This window comes from Equus quagga, chromosome 7, assembly GCF_021613505.1.
Source record: "Equus quagga isolate Etosha38 chromosome 7, UCLA_HA_Equagga_1.0, whole genome shotgun sequence".
Taxonomy (NCBI): domain Eukaryota; kingdom Metazoa; phylum Chordata; class Mammalia; order Perissodactyla; family Equidae; genus Equus; species Equus quagga.
In genome coordinates, this window is record NC_060273.1 from 69271078 (window position 1) to 69286832 (window position 15755).

A 15755-nucleotide genomic window follows, 5' to 3' on the forward strand; every position below is an offset into this window, starting at 1 on the left:
CACTGCCAAAGTGACTCTCCTGCCTTCTCCGGCTCTTTCTATTCTGGCGGGCATTTAGTCATTCAATTATTTCTATATGTCTGTCCTCACACCTGATAATGACCCCCTGAGGGGTAGGGATCCTCTTATTTATTTCTGCACAGTGTCCCAGCACAGTGCCTAGAACTGGATTGAACCTTGGCAGAATGTCGTACTGCTGTCAACTTTGGAAGAGCAGCAAAATGAAGTGAGCCAGCTGCACGGAAGCAGACGACAGCTCTGAATTCCCCCTTGGCACTCACTGGTTGCTGAGAATCTGTACGCGTCACTTCTTCTCCCCATAGCCACTTTCCTTATCCATGAAATGGGGAAAATACTAATACCCGTCTCAAGGTTGGGGTGAGCTTAGGAACGCCAGAGAACTTTCTAGTTGTTATTTGTTAGAGCTTAACATGTCTTCTCACAGTAGCCTGCTTCCCCCTTGTGGATAAAATTCAAGTCGCATGTTAATATCAGTATAAACAATCTAGGAGCCAGAGGTTTATCTCAGCATTGTTTATATTACTGAAAAATTGAAAACAAACCAGACTTCCAAATAGGAGTTTGGCTAAATATATATGATCCATCCACACAGGGGAATATTATTAAGCCATTTGAATATAAGAAAATAGATGTTTATGGTGTACCACTCCGTAAAACCCTGGTTATAAACTGTACTCCATTTTTGTAAATATCTATACACATATGAAAGGATAATACATTAAATGTTAATAGTGTTTTATGTTGGGTGGTAAAATTCAGTTGATTTTCACTTTCCTCTTTATAGTTGTATGTCTGAGTTTTTAACAACGAGCATGCATTGTTGCTATTTGAAAAATCTAGCTCCTTTAATTGTGAGGGAACTTATCAGTAAAACAAGAAACCCATCAGTGACCTGTTGTAACAGGCTAATCTGAGTCAGGGAGTCCTCTGAGTCATATATTTAAAAAAATGTTTCAATACATCAAAAAGATTATACACCATGATCAAGTGGGATTTATACCAGGGACACAGGGATGGTTCAACATCCGCAAGTCAATCAACGTGATACACTACATCAACAAAATGAAAAACAAAAACCACATGATCATCTCAATAGATGCAGAGAAAGCATTCGACAAGATCCAACACCCATTTATGATAAAAACCCTCAGTAAAATGGGTATAGAAGGAAAGTACCTCAACATAATAAAGGCCATATATGATAGACCCACAGCCAACATCATACTCAATGGACAAAAGCTGAAAGCCATCCCTCTGAGGACAGGAACAAGACAAGGGTGCCCACTTTCACCACTCCTATTCAACATAGTACTGGAGGTGCTGGCCAGAGCAATTCGGCAGGAAAAAAAAATAAAAGGAATCCAAATAGGTAACGAAGAAGTAAAACTCGCGTTGTTTGCAGACGACATGATCTTATACATAGAAAAGCCCAAAGAATCCACAGAAAAACTATTAGAAATAATCAACAACTACAGCAAAGTAGCAGGGTATAAAATTAACGTGCATAAATCAGTAGCATTTCTATACACTAACAATAAACTAACAGAAAAAGAACTCAAGAACTCTATCCCATTCACAATCGCAACGAAAAGAATAAAATACCTTGGGATAAACTTAACCAAGGAAGTGAAGGATCTATACAATGAAAACTACAAGACTTTCTTGAAAGAAATTGACGATGACATAAAGAGATGGAAAGACATTCCTTGCACATGGATTGGAAGAATAAACATAGTTAAAATGTCCATACTACCTAAAGCAATATACAGATTCAATGCTATCCCAATCAGAATCCCCAGAACATTCTTCACAGAAATTGAACAAACAATCCTAAAATTCATATGGGGGAACAAAAGACCACGAATTGCTAAAGCAATCTTGAGCAAGAAAAACAAAGCCGGCGGAATCACAATCCCCGATTTCAAAACATACTACAAAGCTACAGTGATCAAAACAGCATGGTACTGGTACAAAAACAGGTCCACAGATCAATGGAACAGAATTGAAAGCCCAGAGATAAAACCACACATCTATGGACAGCTAATCTTCGACAAAGGAGCAGAGGGCCTACAATGGAGAAAAGAAAGTCTCTTCAACAAATGGTGCTGGGAAAACTGGACAGCCACATGCAAAAGACTGAAAATCGACCATTCTTTTTCACCACACACCAAAATAAACTCAAAATGGATCAAAGACCTAAAGATTAGGCCTGAGACAATAAGTCTTTTGGAAGAGAATATAGGCAGTACACTCTTTGACATCAGTTTCAAAAGAATCTTTTCGGACACTGTAACTCCTCAGTTGAGGGAAACAATAGAAAGAATAAACAAATGGGACTTCATCAGACTAAAGAGCTTCTTCAAGGCAAGGGAAAACAGAATTGAAACAAAAAAACAGCTCACTAATTGGGAAAAAATATTTACAAGCCACTTATCCGACAAAGGGTTAATCTCCATAATATACAAAGAACTCACACTGCTTAACAACAAAAAAACAAACAACCCGATCAAAAAATGGGCAGAGGACATGAACAGACATTTCTCAAAAGAAGATATGAATATGGCCAATAGACACATGAAAAGATGTTCATCATCGCTAATCATCAGGGAAATGCAAATCAAAACTACACTAAGATATCACCTTACCCCCGTTAGATTGGCAAAAACATCCAAAACCAAGAACGACAAATGTTGGAGAGGTTGTGGAGAAAGAGGAACCCTCATACACTGTTGGTGGGAATGCAAACTGGTACAGCCACTATGGAAAACAGTATGGAGATTTCTCAAAAAGTTAAAAATAGAAATACCCTATGACCCAGCCATCCCATTACTGGGTATCTATCCTAAGAACCTGATATCAGATATCTCAAGAGTCCGTTGCACCCCTATGTTCATCGCAGCATTATTTACAATAGCCAAGACGTGGAACCAGCCTACATGCCCAGAAACTGATGATTGGATAAAGAAGATGTGGTATATATACACAATGGAATACTACTCAGCCATAAAAAAAGACGAAATTGGCCCATTCACAACAATGTGGATGGACCTCGAGGGCATTATGTTAAGTGAAATAAGTCAGTCAGAGAAAGACGAACTCTATATGACTCCACTCATAGGTGGAAATTAGTATATTGAGAAGGAGATCTGATCGGTGGTTACCAGGGAAAAGGGGGGGTGGGGGGAGGGTACGGAGGGGGAAGTGGTGTACCCACAACATGACTAACAAAAATGTACAACTGAAATTTCACAAGCTTGTAATCCATCATAACATTAATAAAAAAAAAAAAAAAATGTTTCATGCTCTAGTACAACGCGTGCTCATATACAATAAAATAATGTTGAAGTCAACCCGAGATGTGTGGACCATGTGGAGAGGCAGCGTCTGCAGTCACTTTGCTGCTGGGCCGTGGTCCATACAGAGAGCCCTGGGCAGGAGAAGTTGGGTACAGCAAGCCAAGGAGAATAAAGTATCCCAGACTGGAGTTCTGGGAGCATCTCAGAAGTGGGCCAATGGGGGCAGTGTGTCCACTGATTTTGGCCAGACCCATCTGAAGTCCTGAATCTGATGCTTTGTTTCCAGCCTGTCAGACTCGCAGCCTAGACAAAATCCTAGAACCATCACAGGCCCAACTGGAGACGAGGACAGGTGAGAAACAGTCTGTCCTCCAAGCTCACGGTCTAGACTGGGGAGCACCTAAGTGTGAAGAGGCCAACCGTGGTAAGTGTTGAAAACTAGGAGCACTGTGAAGCTCAAGGGACAGAAAGAGCCTCCTGGGTCAGGGGCTTGGGAAAGTCCCTGGAGGAGGTGGCAAATAAGGTGGATACACATTTGTTCAGTGTTTACTTAGCACTTCTCAAAGCTTCAGCAGCCAAGGGCCACTTAAAGGACATCCAGAGCATATGAAGACTACACATTTTAAGTGTTTTATTAATCACTACTTAAAGTGATATTTAAATTATAAAAGCATGGGGCCGGCCCAGTGGCACAGCAGTTAAGTTCACATGTTCCACTTCGGTGGCCCAGAGTTCACCGGTTCGGATCCCGGCTGCGGATTTACACACTGCTTGTCAAGCCATGCTGTGGCAGGCGTCCCATGTAAAGTAGAGGAAGATGGGCACGGATGTTAGCTCAGGGCTGGTCTTCCTCAGCAAAAAGAGGAGGATTGGCGGTGGATGTTAGCTCAGGGCTAATCTTCCTCAAAATAAATAAATAATAAACACGTAATACTCTCATATCAGTGAGAGGGATGACATTGTTTTGAGTCTTTATCCAGGGTTCATATATGTGGCTCCAGGAAGAAGGGTCAGTTCTACTTCCAGCCGTTGTCTTTTCTTTCACTTTCTCCTATGTTGGAAAGTCTGAACTTAAAACTCTAGGCCATCAGTTGCTATGGAAAACAGTATAGTGTTTCCTCAAAAAATTAAACATAGAATTACCGTATGATCCAGCCATCCCACTTCCAGGTATACATCTAAAGAAACTGGAAGCAGGGAAATAAATTTGTTCTGTTAACCACTGAGCTGTACCTCCCCAGGTGTCCGGAGAGCTTTTTGAAAAGTTTTAACTTGAATAACAAAAGCTGGTCTCATTAATACCAGAGAGCAAGTGAATGTCATAAATGGTGTCATATTCAGCGGTTCTGGGGAAAAGAGCCATTTATAGAGCCATGAATATATGGGGCAAGCTTAAGAGCAGGTGCTTGGTGCCTTCACTACACGCAGAATTATGAATTTACGAGATTTCCATGGCTTGCCGATATTATCTTGATTTCTCAATGTCCTGACAGAAGGAAAGGGCAAGAGGACACCGTCATAAACTCTGGAGTGTAGGCGAACTCTGCTGCTTGTCCAAGAACTCTGAGATCACACTCCCTGTTTGCTGGGGAATGAGGCTCTCCTTGTGCTCCTTCCCAAGTGTTCTGAAGGGGGCCGGGACTGCAACAGCTCCCTGGGCATGGGGCATTGGTAAGCTCTCACGTGGGGATCCCCAAACCACTGGAGCACTGGTGTGGAAGAATGAGAGGACTAGACTAGGCCAGTACAAGAACCTCCGTTTAAACCAGACTGTTGGGCAGTGTACTTTCCTAGTTGACAGTCTCCAGATGGGGACAAAATTCTGGAGAAATTCAGTGCTTGTTGGGTATCTTCTGCCCGGGTTCAGAAGATGAGTAAACCCTGTGGAGAAAGTGCATATGGGTTACCTTCTGCTGTATGGCAGAGAGGTTCTGGGCTGGAGAACAAATTGGCCACTGGGCCTTCAGAACACTTGTCCATGGATATACCACAGAGGCCTGGTAGGTATCGTTCCAGGCTGTCCACCCACATGCCTCCAAAGCCTGAATTCTGGAACCTATTAGATGATGATCAAAATGAACACAACTTAAGATATTCTTTCAGGCATCAGTAAGACATCAAGCCCACTTGCTTTCCTCCCATTACATTCTCATGTCTCTGCTCTTATGGCTCTCGTGTACTTTCCTTCACTTTGAATAACAGGAGCCCAGGTTCCTAGTACTTTATTGATGGTGCCTTGCACTGACGTGGAAAGATAGGCACTTCTATTCTTTCATCTGGTGGCTTTTTTTTTTTTTTGAGGAAGATTAGCCCTGAGCTGACATCTGCCACCAACGCTCCTCTTTTTGCTGAGGAAGATTGGCCCTGAGCTAACACGTGTGCCCATCTTCCTCCATTTTATATGTGGGATGCCTACCACAGCATGTCTTGATGAGTGGTGTTAGGTTTGTGTTCAGGATCCGAACCTGTGAACGCTGGGCTGCTGAAGCAGAAGGCGTGAACTTAACTGCTGTGCCACCGGGCTGGCCCTAATCTTGTTCCTTTTTTGAATTTCAGTCTTAACAGGAGTCAGTGTCACCACTCAGTTTTGAAAGCACGTGGTCATCCAGGGCTTGGAAAGTGAGGTTTTTGTGTCTTGGACCATCAGCTTCTTCTTCTTCTACCTAGATACTCATTCTCTGAAAAGGATAAACTTTTAATGAATATCTCAAGTATCAGGGCATGTCTCATTCCTGGGTCTCACAAGATTTTTCTTTTTCTTTCTCTCACTTCAGGGAAAGGCTATGATTGGGAATGCTGAATTCTCCCCCGAGACTTCAGACCCTGAAACACGATGTTATATTGAAAACTGAAGACACAAGATAAGGATAACGGTATAAGAAATGGAAATGGTTGAACAGGTTGGGAGAGGACTGGGTAAACTTTGGAACTATTTTGACAACATTTATGAGTTATTTGTAACGTGAATTCTGGCATTGAATCAATAGTTTAAAACCTTCTGGAAAAGAAAGTGCCATGCCTAGATGATTTCACTGGTGAATTACAGAAAACATTTAAGGAATGAATAATGCCAATTCTTCATAATATCTTCTGGAAGACAGAAGCACAAAGGGAACCTCCTAACTCATTTTATGGAGCCACTGTTATGCTATACCAAAGCCAGATAAGGCATTACAAGAAAATAAAACTGCATATCAATATTCATTATGAACACACACACAAAAAAATCTTTATGAAAATATTAGTGAATTCAACCAAACAAGACATAAAAAGGATAACATATCATGATCAAGTAGAGTTCATTCCAGGAATGCAAGGCTGGTTCAACATTCATAAATCAATGTAATTCATCTTATTAACAGACTGGATCAGAAAAACCATGTGATCATATCTGTAGATGCAGAAAATGCACTCAACAAAATTCAACATTTACATATGATAGACACTCTAAAAAACTGGGAACAGAAGAGAAGTGTTATGTCCAGACAATGGAGTATTATTCAGCACTAAAAAGAAATGAGCTATCAAGCCATGAAAAGACCCACAGGAACCTTAAATGCATATTACTAAGTGAAAGATGCCAATCTGAAAAGGCTATATACTGGATGATTCCAACTATATGACATTCTGGGGAAAGCAAAAGTATGGAGACAGTAAAATGATCGGTGGTTCCTAGGGATTAGAGGGAGGGAGGGATGAATTGGCAGAGCACAGAGGATTTTTTAGGGCAGAGAAACTATTTTGTATGATACTATAATGGTGGTTACATGCCATTATACATTTTTAAAAACCCATAGAATGTACAGCATCAAGAGGGAATCCTAACATAACCTATGAACTTTGAGTGCTTATGATATGTTCATTTAGGTTCAACAATTATAACAAATATACCATTCTGGTATAGGATGTTAACAGTAGCGGAGGCTGCGAGTGTGTGGGAACTCTCTGTACTTTCTGCTCAGTTTTGCTGTGAACCTAAAATTGCTCTAAGGGATAAAGTCTATTAAAAATAACTGGTACATCCATACAATGGAATATTATCCAGCAACAAAAAGAAATGAGCTATCAAGCTGCACAAAAACATGGATGGATCATAAATGCATATTGCTAAGTGATATAAACCAATCTGAAAAGGCTACATACTGTATGATTCCATTTGTATGACATTCTGGAAAAGGAAAAACTATATAGACAGTAAAATTATCAGTGGTTTTCAGGGATTTAGGGGAAGAGGAGGGTTGAACAGGTGAAGCCCAGGTGATTTTTAGGTTGTGAAACTATTCTGTGTGATATATAATGATGGATACACATGACACTGTGAAATTGCCCAGAGAGCTTTACAGCACAAGCCATGAACCTTAATATAATCAATGGAAAAATAATTTAGGCAGTAGAGGGATCTCAGGATGAAATTTAGACTTCGACCGAAGAATCTAACTGTATTACACATCCATGAAATAACCTCACTGATGGAGGTGAGGGGAAAAGGTGTTGACCTAATTAACTTGGGAAGTGAGTGGAGAAGACACATGAGCTGTCCATAAGCACTGTGCCCTAGCTGCTGATGTCCTTTTCCACAGGCTACAGGTTAATAATCCTGAAGCCACTACATATGTATACTGGGATTGAACAATTAAATAAATGGCAGATGGTGTGAGCCAGGTTTCTCACTGTTGGAGTGAGAGGTTAGAGATAAACAAGTGAGAAAGTCTGGAATGATCTACGTGATATCCGATCAGAGTTGGAGACATCAGTATGAAATCATGTTTAGCTTAAGGTAGATACAGATGGATACATATAGAGATGTTTATAGGTATGTATACACATACATGGGTTGGTATAAACAGCTGTATTTCTTTTCTTTCTCTGCTGAGAGTGCCTAGAAGCTGTGACGCTGCAGTAGCAACAATTACACTCAGCACCCAGATCTTGGTTTCATTTTTATATAACAGCTGTATTGAGATATAATTCACACGTGTACAATTCACCATTTAAAGTGTACATTTCAACAGTTTTAGTATATCGTGGTACAACTATCACATAATCATTTTTAGAACTTTTTCATCCCTCCCAAGAAACTCTGTACCCATTAGCAGTCACTTTCCATATCTCCCCAACCCTCCCAACCCCAGGCAACCACCAATATACTTAGACACTGGATTTGCCTAATCTAGACATTTCATGTAAATAAATATTGCAATATGTTGTCCTTGTGACTGGCTTGTTTCACTTAGCATAATGTTTTCAAGCTTCATCCATGTTGTAATACTTCACTTCTAATGACCAAATAGTGTTCCATAGTATGAATATGCCAGATTTTATTTAGCTATTCATATTTATCTACTCAGTTTATGGACAATTAAGTTCTTTCCACTTTTGGCTATTTTGAATAATGCTGCTATGAACATTCCTGTACAAGTTTTCTGTGTGGACATGTGTGTTCATTTCTCTTGGGTATATACCTAGGCGTGAAATCAATCTTTTTGAGGAACTGTCAGACTGTTTTCCGAAGCAGCTGCGCCATTTTACATTTCCATCAGCAAAGTAGTGTATGAGGGTTCCAATTTCTATACATCCTCTCCAACATTTGCTGTTGTCTGTCTTTTCACTTATAGCCATCCTAGTGGGTGTAAGTTGGTATCTCATTGTGGTTTGGGTTTGTATTTCCCTGATGGCTAATAATGTTCATCATTGGTCATTTGTATATCTTCTTTGGAAAAACATCTAATTTAGATCCTATATCTACTTTTAAATTGGGTGATTTTTCTTTTCAATGGGAGTCCTTTATATATTCTAGATAAAAGTCCTTTATCATCTATATAATTGGCAACATTTTTCTCCCATATCTCTTCACTTTTTCTTTTGAGGAAGATCAGCCCTGAGCTAACATCCACTGCCAATCCTCCTCTTTTTCCTGAGGAAGATTGGCCCTGAGCTAACATCTGTGCCCATCTTCCTCTATTTCATATGTGGGACGCCTGCCATAGCATGGCTTGATGAGCGGTGTACAGGTCTGTGCCCGGGATCTGAACTGGCCAACCCTGGCCACTGAAGTGGAGCACGTGCATTTAACCACTACGTTACTCGGCCAGCCCCTCTTCACTTTCTTTCTTTTTTTTTTCTTGAGGAAGATTAGCCCTGAGCTAACATCTGCTGCCAATCCTCTTCTTTTTGCTGAGAAAGACTGGCCCTGAGCTAACATCCATGCCCATCTTCCTCTACTTTACATGTGGGATGCCTGCCACAGCATGGCTTGCCAAACAGTGCCATGTCCGCACCCGGGATCTGAACCAGCGAACCCCAGGCCGCCAAAGTGGAACGTGCGCACTTAACCGCTGCACTACCAGGCTGGCCCCTGGGTAAAAATTTCTAATCAGTGAGGATTTTTTTGTTAAGGTGTTATATTATGCGAGCTCTCTAGTGCTACCAGTTCCAAAACTCCATGATTCTGCTTCCATGGTGCTGTGATTTTAAAATTCTAATCCACAGGTGGTTTGGTTGTCAAGGCAGTTATAGGCAGCCTCACCCTCTTCTCTGGGGTCTCCTGTGTCTGGGATTTCATACATGGCTGGCTGGTATTCCCAAGCCAAGTGACATCTTAAAGTAAACACAGCCACCTGCGGATCTACGTGACCTACCTTGTAAGGAGAAGACAACCACAGAACCGTTCTGGCTCCATAAGGCAGGCAAGTTCCGGTGAGGAGAGAGGACACGAGAAGATATACCCTGGGCAAGGCTTTTTAGAAAGAGAAATAGTCGATTGGCCACTAGACTCAGATGCCTTTGTGGGGAGAGATGCAAGTATGGATGTAGTGGTCAATATGGCCTTACGAGGGACACATCTTAGAATACAAGATGATGACTCTTTCCAAGGGCCAAGGCTGGATGTAATTCCCTGGAAGAGGAGAAGACCTAGTAGAATTCTGCCCTGCAGAGCCCAGGGCCAGAAGGAAAATTGATCACCTGGGAGAGAAAGAGACGGAGGTCTGGGGCTTTCATCAGGGTTTGTTTTACCCAAAGGACTTTGCGGTTCTATGAGGTGAGCAGAGAGTAAGACCCTGGACTTAAAACTGTTTCTAAAATTACTCTAATTCCAGACTCCTGGCACCACTCTGCCACGTTTCCCCTGCCCCACCCCACCCCCACCATATTCACGTGTGCATTCCATTTGCTAACTTAGAAACACATCATAGAAAACCTCATGTGTCTCCTTCAGAATGTTACTCAGACTTCATGCCATTCTTCACACCTTCTTCTCCAGGTGCATCATGCTTAAATCTTCATATGGTTAGGTCTTCCCAATCCTGCCAACTCTGTCTTTTTCAATGAAGCCCCTTGTCTGGGGAGGTGTCATGATGCTTCCCAAGTAATTTCTGTTAAAGCAAAAAGGAAGAGGGCCAGCAACCTCCTTCCCTGCCTCTTTGGTTGTAGATTTTGTTTCACTCCATAGGGCTTTCTCCTGAACTTCTAGAAGATGGTTCCATTTGTGGAGGATAGCATTTATGGATTCTCCAGCATGCAGATCGATAGTCAAGACTTTATATACTGTTGAGCTCATTATTTGAAGTAGTTTCCCTATTATTAACATATTACATTACTATGGTGCATTTGTTACAATAAATGAACCAATGTTGATACATTATTATTACCTAAGGACTATACGTCATTAAGATTTCATTAGTTTCTATCTGATGTCCTTTTTCTGTTCCAGGATTCCATGCAGGATACTGCATTACATTTAGCCATCATGTCTTCTCAGGCTCCTCTTGGCTTAGGCAGTTTCTCTGACTTTCCTTGTTTTTATAATCTTGAAAGTTTTGAGAAGTACTGGTCAGGTATTTTGTGGAATGTCCCCCTATTGGGATTTTTCTTTATTTTATTTTATATTTTTTGAGGAAGATTCGCCCTGAGCTAACATCTGTGGACAATCTTCCTCTTTTTTTTTTTTTTGCTGAGGAAGACTGGCCCTGTGCTTACATCTGTACCCATCTTCCTCTACTTAAATGTGGGACACCTGCCACAGCATGGCTTGACAAGTGGTTCGTAGGTCCGTACCCGGCATCCCAACCAGCAAACCCCGGGCCACCGAAGTGGAATGTGTGAACTTAACCGCTGTGCCACTGTGCTGGCCCCAGGATTTTCCTGATGTTTTTCTTATACTTAGACTGTAGTTATGTGTCTGGGGGAGGAAGACCACAGAGGTAAAATGCCATTTCATCATATTATATCAAGGGCCCATGCTGTCAACAGGACTTACCAGTGCTGATGTCGACATTGATCATCAGAGATAGTGTGTGTCATGTTTCTCCACTGTAACATTACTCTTTTCCCTCTCTTTCCATACTATCCACTTTGGAAGTCACTATGCAGCCCACACACTCAAAGGCTGAGAAGTTATGTTCTCCATTCTTGAAGAAAGAGCATATGTTGAGTTTTAAACTATTTGTTATTTTCTCAGGGTTGCTCTAGGGCTGAGGCAATCTCTCTTAATTTATCATAATCTCGTTCAGATTAATACTAATTAATTCCAGTGATATATAGAACATTTGCTCCACTCTGACCCCCTTTGTGCTATTATTGTCATATTTATTATGTCTACGTATGTTAAAACCCAACAATATAGGGTTATAATTGTTGCTTTATATAATTTTATGTCTTTTGAAGAAACAAAGAGAAGAAAGGACACATATATAAAATTTTTTTTAAATTTACCATTTCTGGTGCTCTTCAACTTTTTCTGTGGTTTTAAGTTACCCTCTGATGTCACTTCCTTACTCCCCTATAAACATCTTTCTTTCTCCCCTTCTTTGCACTGTAAAATATATTATATCTCTATTTGTTACAGGCCCAACAATTTAGTTTTTAAAGACAGATTTATGGAGATATAGTTCAGATTCCACACAATTCACCCATTTAAAGTGTACAATTCAATGGTTTCAGTATATTCACAGATACGTGCAAACATTACCACAGTCAATATTAGAACATTTTCATCATGTCAGAAACACATTCTATACCCTTTAGCCATGATCCCCCCCCAGCCCCTTATCCCCTCCTCCAGACCTAAGCAATCACTAGTCTACTCTCTGTCTGTGCAGAATTGCCTATTCTGGACATTTCATATAAATGGAATCATATGATATGTGGTCTTTTGTGACTGCTTCTTTCACTGAGCATAATGTTTTCAAGGTTCATCCATACTGTATCACGTACTTCATTCTTTTTTATGGCTGAATAATATTCCATTGCATAGATAGATGACATTTGCTTATCCATTCATCAGTTGATGGACATTTGGGTTTCTTCCACCTTTTACCTATTATCAATAGGGGTGCTATGAATTATGTGTACAAGTTTTTGCATGGACATATGTTTTCACTTCTCCTGGGTGTATGCCTAGGACTGGAGTTGCTGAGTCCTGTGGTGACTCTATGTTTAGTCATTTGAGGAACTTCCAGAGTGTTTTCCAAAGTGGCTGCATCCTTTTACATCCCCATCAGCAGTGTATGTTGTCTCCAGGAAACTCACTTAAAGATGCAGATTAATTCCCCCCCATCCCTTGTGACATTGCTATCATTAATTTCACTTATCCATAGCCTATAATTAACCAATATATTGCCATTATTATGTTGAACAAACTTAGTTCCATCAATTAAGAGTAAGACAAATAAAAGATTTTCTTTTGCCTTCATTTATTCCTTCTGTGTCACTCTTCCTTTTTTATGTAGATCTGAGTTTCTGGCCTGTATTATTTTCCTTCTTTCTAAAGATCTTCTTTTAACATTTCTTGCAGGAAGGTCTACTGAAGACAAATTCCCTCAATTTTGTTTATCTAAGAAAATACTTCTCCTCAACTTTTGAAGGTTGCAGTGTCAATTTTTTTTCTGACACCAGATGTGTAGGGTTTTTCTACAATTCTCTAATACTAACTGGGTGTCCAAAAATTCAGCTAAATTTTGACACTAAACCCTAGAGTTAGCACAGAGACCATTGGTTAAGGGCTTAGTCCCACAAGACTACCCCTACTTCAGACACCAGCTGCCAACAGGGTGCTCAGGGCACCCACACTTCTGCCCAGCCAACTACAAATGCAGGATTTCCCATAAGCCCTCCTCAGGTTTGAAAATTCACTAGAATGACTCACAGAACTCAGGAAAACACTTTCCTTGTGTTTACTTTACATTTTACTACAAAGGATACAATTCAGGAACAGCCAAATGGAAGAGATACATAGGGCAAAGTAAGGGGTGGGGAGTGTGTGGACCTTGAGTGCCCCCTCTGGGTGCACCGCTCTTCAGGCACTTCAGTGTGTTCGTTAACCTGGAAGCTCCCTGAATCTCATTGTTAAGAGTTTTCATAATCTAACCTCTCGCCCCCTTCCCTCTCTGGAGGTTGAGTGGTGGGTCTGAAAGTTCCCAACGTCTAATCACTCGTTTGGTGTTTCTGGTGACCAGCCCTCATCCTGAAGCTGTCCAAGGGCCCCACCCTGAGTCACCTCATTAGCATAAACAGCGTGGGGAAAGGGTCTTGTTACAAATAACAGAATATGCTTCCATCACTCAGAAAATTCCAAGAGTTTTAGGAGCTCTGTTCCAGGAACTGGGGACAAAGACCAAATATATTTTTTAGCATACCACTGTGAAATAAATTAAGAGTGACTCCATTTTGTACCCTGGACTCCATCTTGTTAAAAATGTGAAACTGATGACCTTGCTGACTTGCCAAAAGGGAGTTATTTGCTGAGAAAGGACTTTCTGAAGGACTGTGCAAAAATATACTATTTCTTGTAACAACAAGATGTCCTTGAGTGAGCCAGTGAACTGTAACATAAATTTATCCTCTATAGTAAACAACTGAGGTGATCATTCTGGGCCCTCCTTGTTGCTAATAAAACTCATGACTTTTATTCCTCAGGGGGACACTTTTCTGGCTTCTGTCAGAACCTGGGTTCCAAAAATTACAATTCTAAGACCCCAAATAAACGTTCTCCTTTTGTTTTGCAGTTGCCTCCTTTTTCTAAGTTGACACCACAAAGAATAATTTATCTGGCTACAGAATTCTAAGTTGCTAAGGGTTTTTCCTTTCAACAGTTTAAATATTTCACTCCACTCTCCTCTGGTTTCCGTGAGTTCTGAAGAGAAACCAATGTAATTCCTATCTTTGTTCCTCTATAGGTAAAGCATTTTTCTTTTCCTTTGACTTCTTTCAAGATTTTCTCTTTGTCTTTGATTTTCTGCAGTTTAAACATGATATGTCTGATGTCATTTCACGGTATTTATTATGCTTGTCATTCTCTGAGATTCCTGGATCTGTGGTTTGTTTTTAAAAATTTTCAGCCATTATTACTTCAAACATTTCTTCCTTTCCTTTCTCCCATTCTTCTCCTTCTGGTGTTTCCATTATGCATACATTACACTTCCAAAATTGTCCCACAGTTCTTAGATATTCTGTTCTCTCATTTTTCATTCTTTTTTCTCTCTGCTTTTCATTTTGGGAAGTTTCTATTGGCATACCTTCTAGCTCACAGATTCTCTCCTTGTCCATCTCCAATCTGCTGATAATCCCATTGAACACATTCTTCATTTCTGTTAGTGTTGTTGTTTTCTAGCATTTACTTTCGTTTCTTTCATGGAGTTTCTATCTCTCTGCTTACATTACCCACCTGTCCTTGCATGTTATGCGTTGCATGCCTCATAATTTTTTGTTGAAACCTGGACACGATATATTAGGCAAAAGGAAATGAGGTAAATAGGCCTTTACTGTAGAGTTTTACATTTACCTGGCTAGGAGTTAGGCTGAGTTTATTTGCTGCGGCTGTAGGTGTGAGAGGCTAAAATTTCCTCTGGTGTCCTTGTTTTTTTATCTTCTGTTCCCAAGTTAAAGCTACTCTTGAGCCCCTAAAGTGAGTCTTCATTTCAGGTATTGTACTTTTTAACTCAAGAATTTCTATTTTCTTCTTTCAAATAATTTTCATCTATTGATACTCTCTATTTGAAGAGTTACTGTCATAAACATAGTTTCCCCTAGCTTTTTGAACATATTTATAACAGTTTCTTTGGAGTCTTTGCCTTATTAGTGCAACATTTGGGCCTCCTCAAAGGCAGTTTCTGTTGCCACTGTTTTTCCTGTACAAGGGTTATACTATTCTGTTTCTTTGCATCTCTCATAGTTTTTGAGATAATATATTGTAGCAACTTTGGATTCTGATACATCACCCCTTGGCCTTGTTGATGTTGCTTTGTTTTGTTAACTTTAACAAAGTTTGTTAGGTGGTTTGCCTGGACTAATTTTGTGAAGTCTACTTTCCCACACAGTGTGTAGCCTCTGATGTCACTGCTCAGTTCCCCCACCCCCCACCCCAAGCCTGGCTTCCTAGACGTCACCCCTGGGTCAAAATATCTTAATCTTCAGCCAGTAATTGGTCAGAGGTTGTGCTTC